The sequence below is a fragment of the Eublepharis macularius genome, chromosome 4 (genome assembly GCF_028583425.1).
Source record: "Eublepharis macularius isolate TG4126 chromosome 4, MPM_Emac_v1.0, whole genome shotgun sequence".
Taxonomy (NCBI): Eukaryota; Metazoa; Chordata; class Lepidosauria; order Squamata; family Eublepharidae; genus Eublepharis; species Eublepharis macularius.
Window position 1 is genome coordinate 176,330,257 of NC_072793.1, and position 15,043 is coordinate 176,345,299.

General features: G+C 47.1%; 1 protein-coding gene across 1 annotated transcript in view; it reads left to right on the forward strand.

The window, feature by feature from the left end:
• LOC129327906 (zinc finger protein 721-like) overlaps nucleotides 1-15,043 on the forward strand; it is a 47,743-nt gene that overhangs the window by 10,870 nt on the left and 21,830 nt on the right. The gene's annotated exons all lie outside the window — the stretch shown is intronic.

Here is a 15,043-nt window from a genome sequence, read left to right on the forward strand (position 1 = left end):
GGCTTCCCACGGACTGCAACAGACTTCCAGCACCCTGGATCCTTTTTTCTTCCTCTGATTTCTACGCAGACGAGGAAAGGTATATCTTCACTCCCCGTCTTTTATCTTCCCTTATTTTCCAATTCACGCTGCATCACACAGAGAGGTGGCATTTTGCTTCTCCCTGCTAGTTGGAAAGACAAGACACTCACTCCTCTTCTCTCCTGTTCCCCATTCCCCCCCCCCCCGACTCCCATATTTACACTTGAAGCTCAGAGGTTACTGATGCGGCAATTGGTCCTGGAATAGTTTTGGTTGATGTTTCCTGGTATTATTTGGAAATGTGCTTTGTTTTATTATTTGCTATCCGGATAATTGCCTTCCCCCCTTTCCCACTAATATGGCTGATCCCCATGCAATGAACTGCCTGTCCCTTCTTAAACCCTTAAAATCTGTTCCTGTTCTCCTTTCCCCGCTGAGTCACCCTCCTCAGAGCCACCTCAGCAGGTAGAGGTCTCTGCTCCCTTTAACTGCACAGATAAGAAAGCTAATTCCCCAGGACAGTCTGAATAGGCAAGTCCACATGTTTGCAGGGCTGTGGGAACAAACCCCCCCCCCCCGGGGAACGGGGGCGGTGTCAAGCCCTGTTTCAATAAATGTATGAAAATAGGCAACAAATACTATTTATATTAAATTAAATACATGAGCAGTAAAGGAAATTGAATGTAGACTAAGTAATACATAGAAAGATAAAATGTGTTATTTATTTCCTATATTCCCTCCCCTTTTCTCCCCAATGGTCACCCAGGGTGGCTTATGTAATCAACTCTATTTTATCCTCACAACAACCTTGTGAGGTAGGTTCGGTTGAGTATATCTGACTGGCCCAAGGTGACTAGCCTTGTTAATTGAGGGAATAATTGCTCTAGGATTGAGACTGTTGTGAGTCAGTAAATGTTGCTGTTGCTTATTTGAGGCGTCTTTCTTTTGAACTCTGGGGAGGGAGCATGTCAGTGTACACACAGGCCTAAGCTAAGGTTGCCAACTCCAGGAAGGAAAATGCCTAGAGATTGGGGGGGCAGAGCCTGGGAAGGGCAGAATTTGGGGAGGGGAGCAAGGCAAATCTCCCGGGATGGGAAGCCAGAGAGTCTGCCCTCAGAAGGGGCCACATTTCTTCCAAAGAAACTGGTCTCCGTAGTCCAGAGATCTTTCATAATTTTGGGGGAACTCCTTGTTCCTCCTGGAGGATGGCCACCCTACCTAAAGTGATCCCTAGACTGCTGGGGTGTCCAGTTTGGGGACAGCTACATCAGCCAGGCTCAGGTTTTGGGTGTACTCAAAAAAGCCCTCAAGAACCTACTTATCACACTACCAGGTGTGTTGCATTAACAATATACAATACAATTAATACACAAAATAACAATATATTTGTAATATGCAGTTATACACCAGTGAATTACCACTCATATACAATATACACTCATAATCATTTTCAATCATATACACATAGTCCTCAATCTGTTTTACAAGAAACCAAATCACAGATATTAGAGCTCAGTCCATGTATGATATGTATGTGCAATTCTTCACTCTCAATATTAACGAGCCCACAAAACCCGAGGATGCTTCCAAGTTTTATGGCTACATGCACAAGTCGAATGCCTGGGATATTCCCACTACAGTTGGCAACCAAATGGCTGCAGGTGTCTGGAGTCACTCCCCAATTGTCAGAGCGCTCCCGAAGTTGGCAGTTGGCAACGAGCCCGCCAGCAATTAGTTCCACGCGTTTCGCCCCAGCTTCTTCACAGCCAACAAATGCCACTTTACCATTAAGTTATTTCTGCAAAAACACAGGTGTAAAGGCTCTGTTACTTGTATACAACTCTTAATTATAACAACAGTTTGATTATACATCAACAGGTGTTCATACTCACAAATAATACAGATCAACATGAGACGGATGTACTCTGTTTACGTTATTCAGTGTTGATTCAAACACAGGTGCCGGCAATAATAGTTGGGGTTGATTTATACTAACTGAGTATTCAGCACGAATATACGGATCTCATCCTGATGATTACTTACATCCAAACGGCTATAATCCTTACAGGAAGGCTGCATAGTCAATTTCATTATTTAGACCCCTGGGTGTTAAGCAATCCATGCGGTATATCCACCGAGCCTCAGCTTTTAGCGAGTAGTTTGTATTTTTGCCTAGATTTCTTTGGAGAGACTCCAATACTGAGAACCTCCATTCACGTTCGTTCCTGTGGTGCACAAGAAAATGTTCTACCAAAGGAGCTGTCACCTGTCTAGTGCGGATCCTTGACAGGTGTTCCTGGATCCTAGACCTGATAGCCTGTGTCGTGCTTCCAACATAATATAAGGGACAAGGACATTGGATTATATATACCACGTTCACTGATGCACAGGTGGTACCATAAATAGAATGCAACATTTTCCCAGCTCTAGGATTCCTAAAGGACCCTAACGGGGTACTCAATTCACACACATTACAGTGCCCGCATGTGAAGTGTCCTACAGGTAAGTGGTCCTGTCTGATTGATGGTCTCCTATAGTCTGAATGTACTAGGTGGTCCCTGAGGCTCATTGTACACCTGTATCCCACTCTCAGTGGAGCATCACATCCAGGTATGTCACTCAGGATGTGCCAGTTTGCCCTTACTATTCTCACAATCTCACTAGAGTAAGCAGAGAAACCCAGAGCCCGTGTGATGCCAGGGCTCCTCACTCTCAGCTCTTTGAACTTCTAAGAGTGTCTGTCTCGAGGTGGATTTGGCTGGGTCGGTTAAAAGCCTGTGTAATAACCTGTTTGGGATATCCTCTCAAGGAGAATGCCCTACTCACACACACACACACACTCTCTCTCTCACACACACACTCACTCACTCACTCTGAATGAACTGTTGAAGAAAAAGACTTTTTGCACGTGGTGTGCAATCCCTGATCGTTAATATAATTTGGGTACTATGCTCTGGGACACTTTAGGATCCTCATTCAAGTCTTCCATTGTTCCCAAAATTATGGCTCCAGGAATGACTGACAGTGCAATCCTATGGAGCGTTACTCCAGTCTAAGCCCATTGAAGTCAATGGCCTTAGACTGGAGTAATTCTGCATAGGATTGCACTGTCTGTCTCATACCTTCAGTTAACCGCTGGCATTCTGAAAGGACTTTCTATTCTAGCTACTTTGGCTCGTTGCCTCAAGCAGACATTTGTCTAAAAGGTTTTCTGTGTGATTTTCTAATGTGTTTTTAAGCAAAATTGTACATTTATGGTTGATTAAGATAATTCTTTGAAAAAGTTAATGAGTTTAATAGTAAATTTCATAGTTTTAGTTGTACACATGGTTTTGTTCCGAACATGCTGTACACCTCCTAACAAGTTGTACACATGCAGTTCCTAACAAAAGTAAAGGCCACCTCTCCCTCCCCCCAGGAAGCACCCCCTTCCCTTTGATTCTTTCCCTGCAAAACAGGTCCTCCCAAATTGTATTTAGACAAGTTAGCCCTTTTGGCTAACTGCGACTCTGAGAGGCCATGGAGCTGATCTTGATGAGCCTGGATGCAGCAGCGTCTCCCCTCAACACGAGTATGTGTGCTCAGTTATAACGCGGAAAGCGCAACGCTGGGCAGGAGCCCTGTTTTCTGGTCAACTCCAGGACTTCTCAGGCTTCTGCTGTCTGTGGTTGCAGGAGTGAAAGAGGCTTTGCTTCATAGCAAACTGAATTCCAAACAAAAGCTCTCTCAAACACGGTATAACTTCCAATATATTCAGTGTATAAAGTGCTCTGTGCTGAACATCATTCAGCATCAACATCCAAAGGATTACAACGTATCAAAGATAGCAACAGTGTTTCATGCAACCAATTAATCATGTAATTTTCAACTAAGTCCAGTAATGCTTACAAAATCCAGTCCTTGTGAACTTCAGTCAGCATCAATAAACCTTCCTTATTGCACCAGCCCCTTGTTTTCCATTACTTGAGGGCTGCTGCATTAAATGAGAGGAGCTTCCTGGCAGGAGAGAAAGGCTTCAGATAAGACAGAGATGTTAAGATCAGGCTGCAGGAATGGAAAAGCTGACTCACAGGCAGGAAGGGGGCCACAGGGGTCCCCTGGGGGCCTGGATGCTCCCTTGACAATAGTTCTATTCTTGGGCTTCCTTGGGGTCATCATCACAATTCAGGCCATGTGTAAAGATCAGAGTTTGGTGGTCAATAATTTTCCAGAACTATCAAGGAATCTGCTTTGCAATGCTGAGCTAATTAGGACCAGAGCACCAGCCATCTCCTGGCCTTTGTTAAGTTAAGGAAACTAATCAGGTCTTTGTCCAACCAGGTTGAGCTGGCCACCTGTAAGGTAAATTACTCATCCTGTCCATAGCTGGAATTCCCTCTGCTTTCCACGCCCCTAACATTCAAACCTTCCAATCAGTTTCAAAGTTTCTAGCCTGGAACCAATCCCGTCACAGCAGAGAGGCCGTCTTCCCCTCAATGCAACCAGAGGTGAAGAAAAGCCACCTCCCAGACCCTAAACTTTTGTGGCTGGTTCCTGGGTCCTGCCTGCTATGCCAGCCCCACAGTTGGCTAACCCTGGCTGAAATCACTTTGTTTCCTCTGGGCTTCCCACAGGCTGCAACAGACTTCCAGCGCCCTGGATCCTTTTTTCTTCTTCTGATTTCTGCGCAGACAAGGAAAGGTAAATCTTTATTCCCCATCTTTATCTTCCTTTATTTTCCAATTCACACTGCACCACACAGAGAGGTGGCATTTTGCTTCTCCCTGCTAGTTGGAAAGACTAGACACTCACTCCTCTTCTGTGCTGTCCCCCATTCCCCCCCCCAACTCCCATATTTACACTTGAAGCTTAGAGGTAACTGATGCTGCAACTGGTCTTGGAATAATTTGGGCTGATGTTTTCTGGTATTGTTTGGAAATGTGCTAATTGGCTCTGCTTTGTTTTATTATTTGCTATCCGGATAATAACACTTCATGTTCCTTCTTAAACCCTTAACATCTCTTTCTGTTCTCCTTTCCCCACTGAATCACACTCCTCAAAGCCACCTCAATAAGCAGTGAAGGCAGAGAGTCTGCCTTCAGAAGGGGCCATATTTCTTCCAAAGTAACGCGTCTCTTTGGTCCGCAGACCTTTCATAATTTTGGGGGAACTCCTTGTTCCTCCTGGAGGTTGGCCAGCCTACTTAAAGTGATCCCTAGACTGCTGGGGTGCCCAGTTTGGGGTCGTCTACATCGGCCAGGCTCAGGTTTTGGGTGGGCAACACGTGCATCTGATGGTAGTCTTTGGATTTGCCCTTGAAGTCCTGGTGCAACTGAATAACTAATAAATAATAAGTTATAATAATAAATACATAGTAATAAATAATAATAACTGACTCCCCTCTCCCCTTCAGATTCAGTGCTGTAGAACAGGAAGGGGGTCCAAGTCCACCCCATAGGAAAATTATGGGCAAACTCCTCAACTTCATTCACAAGGAATAATTGGGGTGGTGGTTCTTATCCCCTCCCTCTCACAGTTGACTTCGCCTTCTCCCTGCTGTTGTCCCTGATGTAGAAATAGATTTTTGTCTTACCCTCTTCAGGCCCTTCCTTTTGGCGTCTGGGAGCTGCCCTCAGGATGACTTTGATAGAAATCTGACTGGCAGGTTCTCCCTTATCCCACCTGACCCCCCCCCCCACAAAGGAGGAAGGGGCACGCAGCCCTCTCTCCCGGTCCCTCCTGCTCACCCACGGGGCCAGCAGAGGAGAAGCCGGGCTTTGCCCTGGTCCCTAAAACGCTTCAGGCCTTGAGCCCAAACAAGCCACAAGAGGAGCTGCAGAGGTGCTGCTGGAAACGAACACGAACCTTCAAAGGAGATTTTAAATCTCTTTCATTTTTCACCCCCAGGGAGTGTAATGATGGCAAATACAGTTCTTGCTTATCTGAGATGTTTATTCCCTGCTTTCCCCCCCAATATGGGCCGAAAGCACCTTGAAATGTAATTCTTCCCTCCTTCCTCATTCCCTCACAACAATCCTGTAAGGTAGGATAGGTCGAGAGAGAGACAGAGAGATGGCCCAAGCCCACTCAGCAAGCTTTATGGCAGAGGGGAGACTCAAACCCTCCTCCAGTGCTCTATGCATGCCGCCAATATAAACACAACAGTCTTATGAGGTAGACCAAGGATCTCCAATGTGTTCACTGGTGGACCGGAATGCCCCCAATACTGCCCTTAACTGTAGGGTACCACAGAGGTTTTCTCATTGCACACCTTCTTGTAGGTGCCCAGACTCCACTCACGTGTTGATAGGGTTGCCAACTTGGTTCTGGGCAATTCCTGCAGATTTGAGGGTGGAGTTGGGTTTCCAACCTCCAGGTGGTGGCTGGTGATCTCCCAGAATCCCACCTTAACTCCAGTCAACGAAGGTCAGTTTCCCTGGAGAAAAGGGCTCCTTTGGAGGGGGGGCTGTATGGCACTATACCCGGATGAGGCCGCTCCCCTCCTTTGGGGGGGGGGGAGGTTGCAGGGGGGTTGCTAAAGGAAAAGCAAACAGAAATTTTCCTGCAACAAAAAAGATTTCCCAGCATTTTTTTTTCTGTGTCTCCCTCCCAGGCAGCAGCAAACAGGAAGGTCCCGGTGCCTCCTCCGCCATCTCCTCTGGGTGGTCAAGGGGGAAAAGAGTCCCCATGCATCCAGCTCAGGTAAGGTGGGGAAGTGGGCAGTGCCCGGCAGAGATGCTTCCTCCTCGGCCACGAGGCTCAGGGGATCGGGCCCCTTGCCCACCGCTCTGGCACTGCAAGATCTCAAAGCTGCCCACTAGGAAGGTGGGAAAATGGTCACCCCTGTGCAGGGAAGCCCAAGCAGGGCGGATCAAACAATACTTGTATTAGGACCAGCTGGAGAATTACCCTGTGGAGAGTAGGGTTACCAACCTCCAGGTGGAGGCCAGAGTTTTCCCAGAATTACACCTGATCTCCCTCCCCTCCCCTGGGATTGTCCCCCAAATCTCCAGGAATTTCTCCAGCTGGAATTCGCAACATTACTGGAGAGTGGGATATTGCATTGCTCCGAGTGTTTCATGGCCTCAATGGTGAAAAGGACAACACAAGGTGTGTGTGTGTGGGGGGGGGGTCTAGTTGTCCTTACGAGGGTGGCTGGCAGAAAGGCAGTCTGCAGTACTTGAGAGTCTGAAGAGGGGGTGCAAGGAGGCTCTTTACCAAGGGCTTTGGGGGTGAGCTTAGACCTATTGAAAATGATCTGGGTTTGTATGGAGGCCTGGTGGGATGAAGAAACGATGGCTGCTCTCCCTTTGGACATAGAAAGGCCACCGGATTAAAATCTGCCTGAGCTCTAATCGGGATTCAGGGAGAGAGAAGTAAATCAAAATCTGTTTGTCTCCTCCAAAGGAGTTGCTGTTTTGTGTATTTTGGCTGAACATCCAAAAGCTAGTTTTATCCATTTCATCAATCTTGCATATTTGTTCGTTTGTTTAGTTAGGAGTTTTTTTTCCTTATTCAATACTGTGGTGTGATTTTTGTGGATGATTTTTCTCCCGAGAATTGGAACTGACATGTTGCCCATCTCACAAGAGATCCAAAGTGGGTGGAGGACCAAAACAAGCTTCCTTCAAAGGGTTGCCAGGTCCCGGCACCTTCCCGGTGAGAGAGGGGGACCTGGCACTGGCCCCGTGCCAGCAGCATGTTCCTCTTTGGCGCCTGTGCAATGACATCACTCCCGGAAGTGACATCATCGCGCCAGCCACGGGAGTGCAGGGAAGTAACATTGTCTGGCTCCTTGGCAGTGCGCGTGTTGTTCTTGGTGCCTGCCAAAGGCGGACGTCCTCTGGGGGGCTTGCCACCTATTGCTAATAGTTGGCAGATCTGCAAGCAAGGGTGCAATTCTCCTGAAGTTTGCCGGCCATAGGCGGGCACCTGGGAACTATAATCCTTCAATAGATCGAGTACTCTTTTATGAATCTTCATACAGCAACAGTTTGGAGTTCATTCTGAAGGTTATTTCAGGGTCTTCTTTGTGGGTTTGGCCTGACTTGGATAGCCCAGATCGAACCTGATCTTGACAGATCTCAGAAGCTAAGCAGGGTCAACCTTGTCTAGAAATTGGATGGGAGACCTCCAAGGAAGACCAGGATTGCAGAGGCAGGCAATGGCAAACCATCTCTGTTAGTCTCTTGCCATGAAAACCCCACCAGAGTCACCATAAGTCAGCTCTGACTTGAGGGCACTCTCCACCACAATGTGAGTGTAAAAATCAGCAAAAGATATATATGCTAGAAAAGGAAATGTGTATTTACATGTGCTGAGACATTTTTGATATTTTTATCCTTTAATTTAAGGGGAAACTCAATCATAGTCATGAGTTTTGCTGAGATTTTGCAGACATGTTATACATGAAGAAATGCTTATATATGGCTCAACTGGAGGGAGGGGGTCTCTTTAAATTGTCACTCAGGACAGGATCCATCTAAGTATTTCTTCAAGGTCCTGTTTCCACAAAAAGTGTGCTCATTCTTGTTGTCTTAGAGTGATACATTTATAAGGACTCGTTTTTATGCTCAATTGGGGAGTGGGTACCAAAATTAGCAGAAACACAGCAGAAATTAACGGCCTAACATTTAAGATATTTCTTCATTTTGAGGAATATCTGTGCCCATAATATCCTGGATTCAAGTAGATCCATCAGTGAAGGAGTCTCCAACTTTTTGAGCCTGAAATTCCACTTCTGGAATTCTGCCCCGGGGTGGTGGGCACCACTTCAAAATGGCGGCCATAGGAAGAGGGGCCAACTACAAAATGGCTGCCATAAGAGGTGAGGCCAATCACAAAGTGTCAGGGCATGTGGCTAGTCATAAGTTTTCAACATTTCAGAAAGAACCTCTGCTTAACAGGATGTCTTTTAAAATGAACAATATTAGCAAACACACCCAAGAGCTTACCTTCAACCATGCAGTGAAGATTTTTGTGCTGCCAAAGCAACTTTTTTAGAAATCAGCACAGCCAATCAGATCTCCAATTGCTAAGCAGAAGCCTGTGCCAAATGCCGCTCTCTATGGACACTTGGCAGACACCAGGAAAGTTATTGGTGGGCGCCGTGGCACCCTCAGGCACCACGTTGAGGACCCTTGCAGTAACGGATTTGGTGATGTGGATCTACTCAGTAGACTTTTGATGTTTTTATGCACACTCAACCTTGTGGGCTCCTATATTCTTGGCAACATCAAAAACTCCCAACCATTTCTTCCCCTGCTTCTCAAATCTACATTGTTATTTATTTATTTATTTATTTATTTATTTATTTATTTATTTATTTATTTATTTATTTATTTATTTATTTATACCCTGCATTCCACCCCCCCCAAAGGGGACCCAAAACAGCTTAGATCCTCCTCCTCTCCTCCCTTTTGTCCTCACAACAACCGTGTGAGGTAGGTTAGGCTGAGAGTGTGACCAGCCCAAGGTCACCCAGCCAGCTTCCGTGGCAGTGCAGGAAATGTTGGGTTTTATACTCCGGATGCTCAGGAGTTCAGCTCAGGGGCCCATTCAAGGAGCCTGCAGGGAAGAGAGCTCCTCCCCCTCCCTTTTCCTATTCCAGGGGACAGAGAGGTAAAAATGAAGTATTTCGTAGGCTAATAAAGGGGTGAGGCATGAAGGCCAGCGGAGGCATCTTTGCCTAGTTCCTGCTTTCTCCAAATACAGCAGAGCGGGAAAGAGGAACCAGAAACAAGACGCTGGATTTAAGGAGTGTGGAGGGGGGGGTCATTCTTTTGGAATGTTACCAATGGCAACCGGGAAGGCCTTCGGAAGCAGCTATTCAAGAGAGTCATTCTTGGGAGATAGATCCAGAGGAGTTAGCCGTGTTAGTCTGTAGTAGCAAAATCAAAAAGAGTCCAGTAGCACCTTTAAGACTAACCAATTTTATTATAGCATAAGCTTTCGAGAATCAAGTTCTCTTCGTCAGATGCCTGATCAAAACTGGGCAGATACAGAAGAGGAGGGGGAAAGAGAGGGAAGGAGGGGAGCATAAATCACAAGAAGGCAGAATGCAATTAGCATCGAGGCAATCAAAACATTCCTTTGCTTGGAAATGTAAACATTTCCTTTTGGTGTGCAGTCAGTTTGTAGCAGTGAAGGTATCCAATTCCTATGTAGTATAAGCCTTCGGTAACCACAGCTCTCCCTGCCAGTTGCATCTGACAAAGAGAACTGTGGTCCCCGAAAGCTCACACCAGGCGTCACTGGGCCCCCCCAGATCACGCCTCTGTAAAGAGAATCTGTTACCTGTGGTAATGTGATAACCATTCATAGTCTCTATTCAGTCCCCGCTTGACAGAGTCAAATTTGCATATGAATTCCAATTCAGCAGCCTCCCGTTGGATTTTGTTTTTGAAAGGTTTCTGTTGAACCACAGCGACCTTTAAGTCTTTGGTGGAATGTCCTGGTAGATTGAAATGTTCTCCCACTGGTTTTTGGACGTTTCCATTTCTAATGTCAGATTTGTGTCCATTTATTCTTTTGCGTAGAGGTTGGCTGGTTTGTCCAATGTACAGAGCAGAGGGACATTGTTGGCACATGAGGGCATATATCAGATTGGAGGATGAGCAGCTGTAAGAGCCAGAGACAGTGTAGTTGATGCCATTGGGTCCTGTAATTGTATTCCCTGGGTAGATATAGGGGCAGAGCTGGCATCTGGGTCTGTTGCAGGGCTTGGTACCTGTGCTAGTGACTCTGCTGGCCGATTCATGATTGTAAGTGAGAAGTCGTTTAAGATTGGGGGGCTGTCTGTAGGCAAGGAAAGGTCTTCCACCCAGGGCTTCTGAGAGAGAGGTATCATTTTCCAGGATGGGTTGTAGCTCACTGATGATACGTTGGATGGGTTTGAGCTGGGAGCTATAGGTGACAACCAGTGGTGTTCTGTTGTTAGTTCCTTTAGGTTTGTCCTGGAGCAGACTGTTTCTGGGTACTAGTCTGGCCCTGTTAATTTGTTTCTTCACTTCATTTGGTGGGTACTGTAGTCCCAAAAATGCTTGTTGTAAATCTCTTAAGTGTGAGTCTCGGTCGAGAGCATTGGAGCAGATACGGTTGTAACGTAAGGCTTGGCTGTAGACAATAGACCGAGTGGTATGTTTAGGGTGGAAGCTGGAGGCATGTAGATATGAGTATCGGTCTGTTGGTTTCCGGTATAAGGTGGTATTTATTCGTCCATTATGTAGTTGTACAGTGGTGTCCAGGACTATGAATGGTTATCACATTACCACAGGTAACAGATTCTCTTTACAGAGGCGTGATCTGGGGGGGCCCAGTGACGCCTGGTGTGAGCTTTCGGGGACCACAGTTCTCTTTGTCAGATGCAACTGGCAGGGAGAGCTGTGGTTACCGAAGGCTTATACTACATAGGAATTGGATACCTTCACTGCTACAAACTGACTGCACACCAAAAGGAAATGTTTACATTTCCAAGCAAAGGAATGTTTTGATTGCCTCGATGCTAATTGCATTCTGCCTTCTTGTGATTTATGCTCCCCTCCTTCCCTCTCTTTCCCCCTCCTCTTCTGTATCTGCCCAGTTTTGATCAGGCATCTGACGAAGAGAACTTGATTCTCGAAAGCTTATGCTATAATAAAATTGGTTAGTCTTAAAGGTGCTACTGGACTCTTTTTGATTCTTGGGAGAGGCTGCCATACATTGGCCCTTGATCTAGGGATTAATGATGTGTGGATACTGATAGGATTGTTTTGTAGTCATATAGTTCAACTGAGCTCTTCCTCTGTCTGCTCTAAAACTATTCCTATTTCTAACATTCTCCGCACTGATGAAAAGTCTCCTGCTTTGGCTTGAGTCTCCCAGAGTGTAAAGGAGAAGCAAGGAGAGTCTGCTTAGCCGGGGAAATATCTCCACTTTAGAGATACTTTTCAGAGGTCAGGCTTCAAAAGGGACCAGAGTCAATTCTCTTAGAGGACTGCGGGGGCAGCATGAGAAAGGGGGCTGCCTGAGTGGGCTAAAGACTGGAGATGGAGGGGAACTACTCCTTGAGGCCTGGCAAATCAGGACCAGGACTATCAAAATAAAGCCTTCATTCTCGGGGTGGGGGGGATGAGTTCCTGCAGGTTCCTTTGATCAGAGTGGTAATATCCACACTGGGATTTTTTCCCCTCATGGACCAGTTTTCCAGTGGTGTAAAGGAATGTTTTCTCCTCCTTCCAGAGTCCCATTTCCTTTGAAGACGTGGCTGTGCATTTCACCCGGGGGGAGTGGACCCTGCTGAGCCCGGCCCAGAGAGCTCTCTACAAGGAAGTCATGCTGGAGAATTTTGGGAACGTGAGGACCCTTTTCTCCTTCACTGTCTCCGTCATTCTGAGAGGTAGGGTTGCCTGGTCCCCTAGCCCCCTGGCTGGAGATGGGGGGCCGCGTTCCTACCCTTTTCATTTTCATGCGTGCCCTCGGTTTGCATGATGACGTCTCTTCCGGGAAGTGATGTCATCACATGGATCACAGGCTGCCCTGGGAGCACTCCCCAAGGGGCCGAATCGGGCCCAATAGTTACTCTTACACACGTGCACTTGCATGCATACTCATGAGTGGGGGACCTGCAACGATTTTCCAGGGATATCTCCTTTCCCCCTCCCCCATCATGTCCTCTTTCCCTTCCCTGCCCCTCTAACCCCTCCCTTTCCTACTTCCTTCTCTTCCTTCCCTCCCACCTCTGTCTGCCCCCCATCTTCACCTTAGCTCCTTCCCCCCCCCCCCAGCCACCTGTCATCTGTGGCCCAGTTCTGTGGTGCTGGCTGAACCAGGACCAATTGCATGGTGGAGAACCTACAATAACTTCCTGAGGGTACTTCTCTATTCCCCTTCTCCACATTGTTCCCTCTTCCTTTCCTCCCGGCAGCCTCCGTCTGCTCACCTTTCCCTGCACCCTTTTCTCCTTCAAACACACTAAACTCCTTACCTTTCACCTGTCCCATTTCTTCACCTGGATTTGTTAATTGACTTCATTCATATCCTGCCGTTCTCCACAATGGGGACCTAGAGCAGCTTGCCTCCAATTACTACAGCCCTTAGAAAAGACGCCTTGACTAAGAAGTGGCAGCGTTCCCAAGGGAATCAGCCCCTGCTTCTCCAAATGGCATTTGGTCGCATCTGGATTATGTGGCTTCAGGTGGCTCTGGGACCCAGTGAAGTTCCAAAGCATTGTGTGTGTGTGTAGGAAAGGGGGTGTCTTAGCATAGCAACTCCACTGGCTTTCCTTTCATTTATTACTTCCCAGCTGAGGAAGCAAGTAGTGCATATCTACTAATTCCACTCAGATTAGCTTTGCTCCCGCTGCGGTATTTGTCAGAGACAAGGTGGTTTCCAACTGCTGAATATTTATGTCACACAGAAGAGCCATAGTTGTGTTTCCTTCTGAAAAAGGTGCTGTGGTGGGCAAACCTGACCTCATCTCCTGGCTGGAGGAAGAGGAGGAGCTGTTTCTTCACAACTCAAATGAAGAGGAGGGATTGGCAGGTTGGTGCCTGGGTCTGTCGTGGGACTCCCTGATGTCTGGGAGCTCCGGGACGGAGAGCAAAAAAAGCCAATGGCACAGTGGGTAAACAAGAAGTTATTGATGGTATGGAAATCCATATTGCTTTGTCAGAGGATCTGCAAGAGTATCCAAAGAATACCACTGAAAAATGTAATCATAACAATCAGCACACACTATGCAAAAAACAAAATTAAAAAAAAAACTAAAAATGGGGCACGAACAAGTGAATTTTACAGTCGATGAAATCCAGGTAGGCTGTATTGAAGCACACTGCAAAACAGAGGTGCTTAACTCCCTCAATGATCCATTAAAATATCCTTAAATATAAACATCACTGGAGCCATAAATGTCATATGTTAGTCAATGGAATGTTCTCCTAGATAATTAAAAGATGAAATAACAGCAACAACAACATTCGATTTATATACCACCCTTCAGGACCACTTTGTACACACTCAGAGCAGTTTAGAATGTATGTCATTATTATCTCCCTCAACAATGACCCTGGGAGGTGGGTTGGGCTGAGAGTTCTGAAAGAGCTGTGACTGGCGCAAGGTCACCCAGCTAGCTTCAAGTGGAGGAGTGGGGAACCAAACCCCGCCTTCACCCATCTGGGACCAGAAGCAGAGCAGGTAGCAATGCCTGCCCCCTGCCTTCACCCAGCTGGGATCACTAGCAGAGCAGGTGGCAATGCCTGCCCCCCCCCACACCTTCACCCAGCTGGGATCAGGAGTGGAGCAGGTGGCAATGCCCACCCCCGCCTTCACCCAGTTGGAGTCAGGAGAACAGCAGGTGGCAATGGCCAGACACTGTTCACCCAGCTGGGACAAGGTGCAGAGCAGGTACAATGCCTGCCCACCCTGTACTCAGGTGGGATCAGGTGCGGAGCAGGTGGAAATGCCCATACCCTCTTCACTCAGCTCAAATGAGGAGTGGAGGAAGTGGCAATGCCCGGCCCCAGCTCATATCAGGAGTGGAGCATGAGGTAATGCCCATCCCTCTTCATCTGACCTGGAACTGGCACAGAGCAAGAAGTTAATCCTGCCCCCAACTTCACCCCGCAGGGGTCAGGAGTGGAGCAGGTGGTAATGTCCTACCCCCATCCCCACCCCCTTTCACCCAGCCTGATTCAGGAAGGAGAAGGTGACAATGCCCGTCCACTTCACCTGGCCAGGATCAGGTGCAGAGGATGTTGCCATGCCCGCTCACCCGCCTGCATCTGGCTGGTATCAATGACTTAGAATGCCCGCCTGCTCACCCTCCCCTTGCTAGAGCATGTTGTATTTTTTCCACAATGGGCTTGGTTGCTCGTTTAATTGTGAACATGAAATATAGTGGACAAAATCTTTCCTCTCTGCCTTTAAATCCTCTGCGAAAAGAAGCCAGAGTGCAATGGCATTTATCGATATTCCCAGTAAAAATCCAGGCCCTCAAGTAACCCTTGAGGAACAAAAGTTTTTAATCTTCAGATCCAGGCACCTCCTTTCTCCACACCATTTTTAT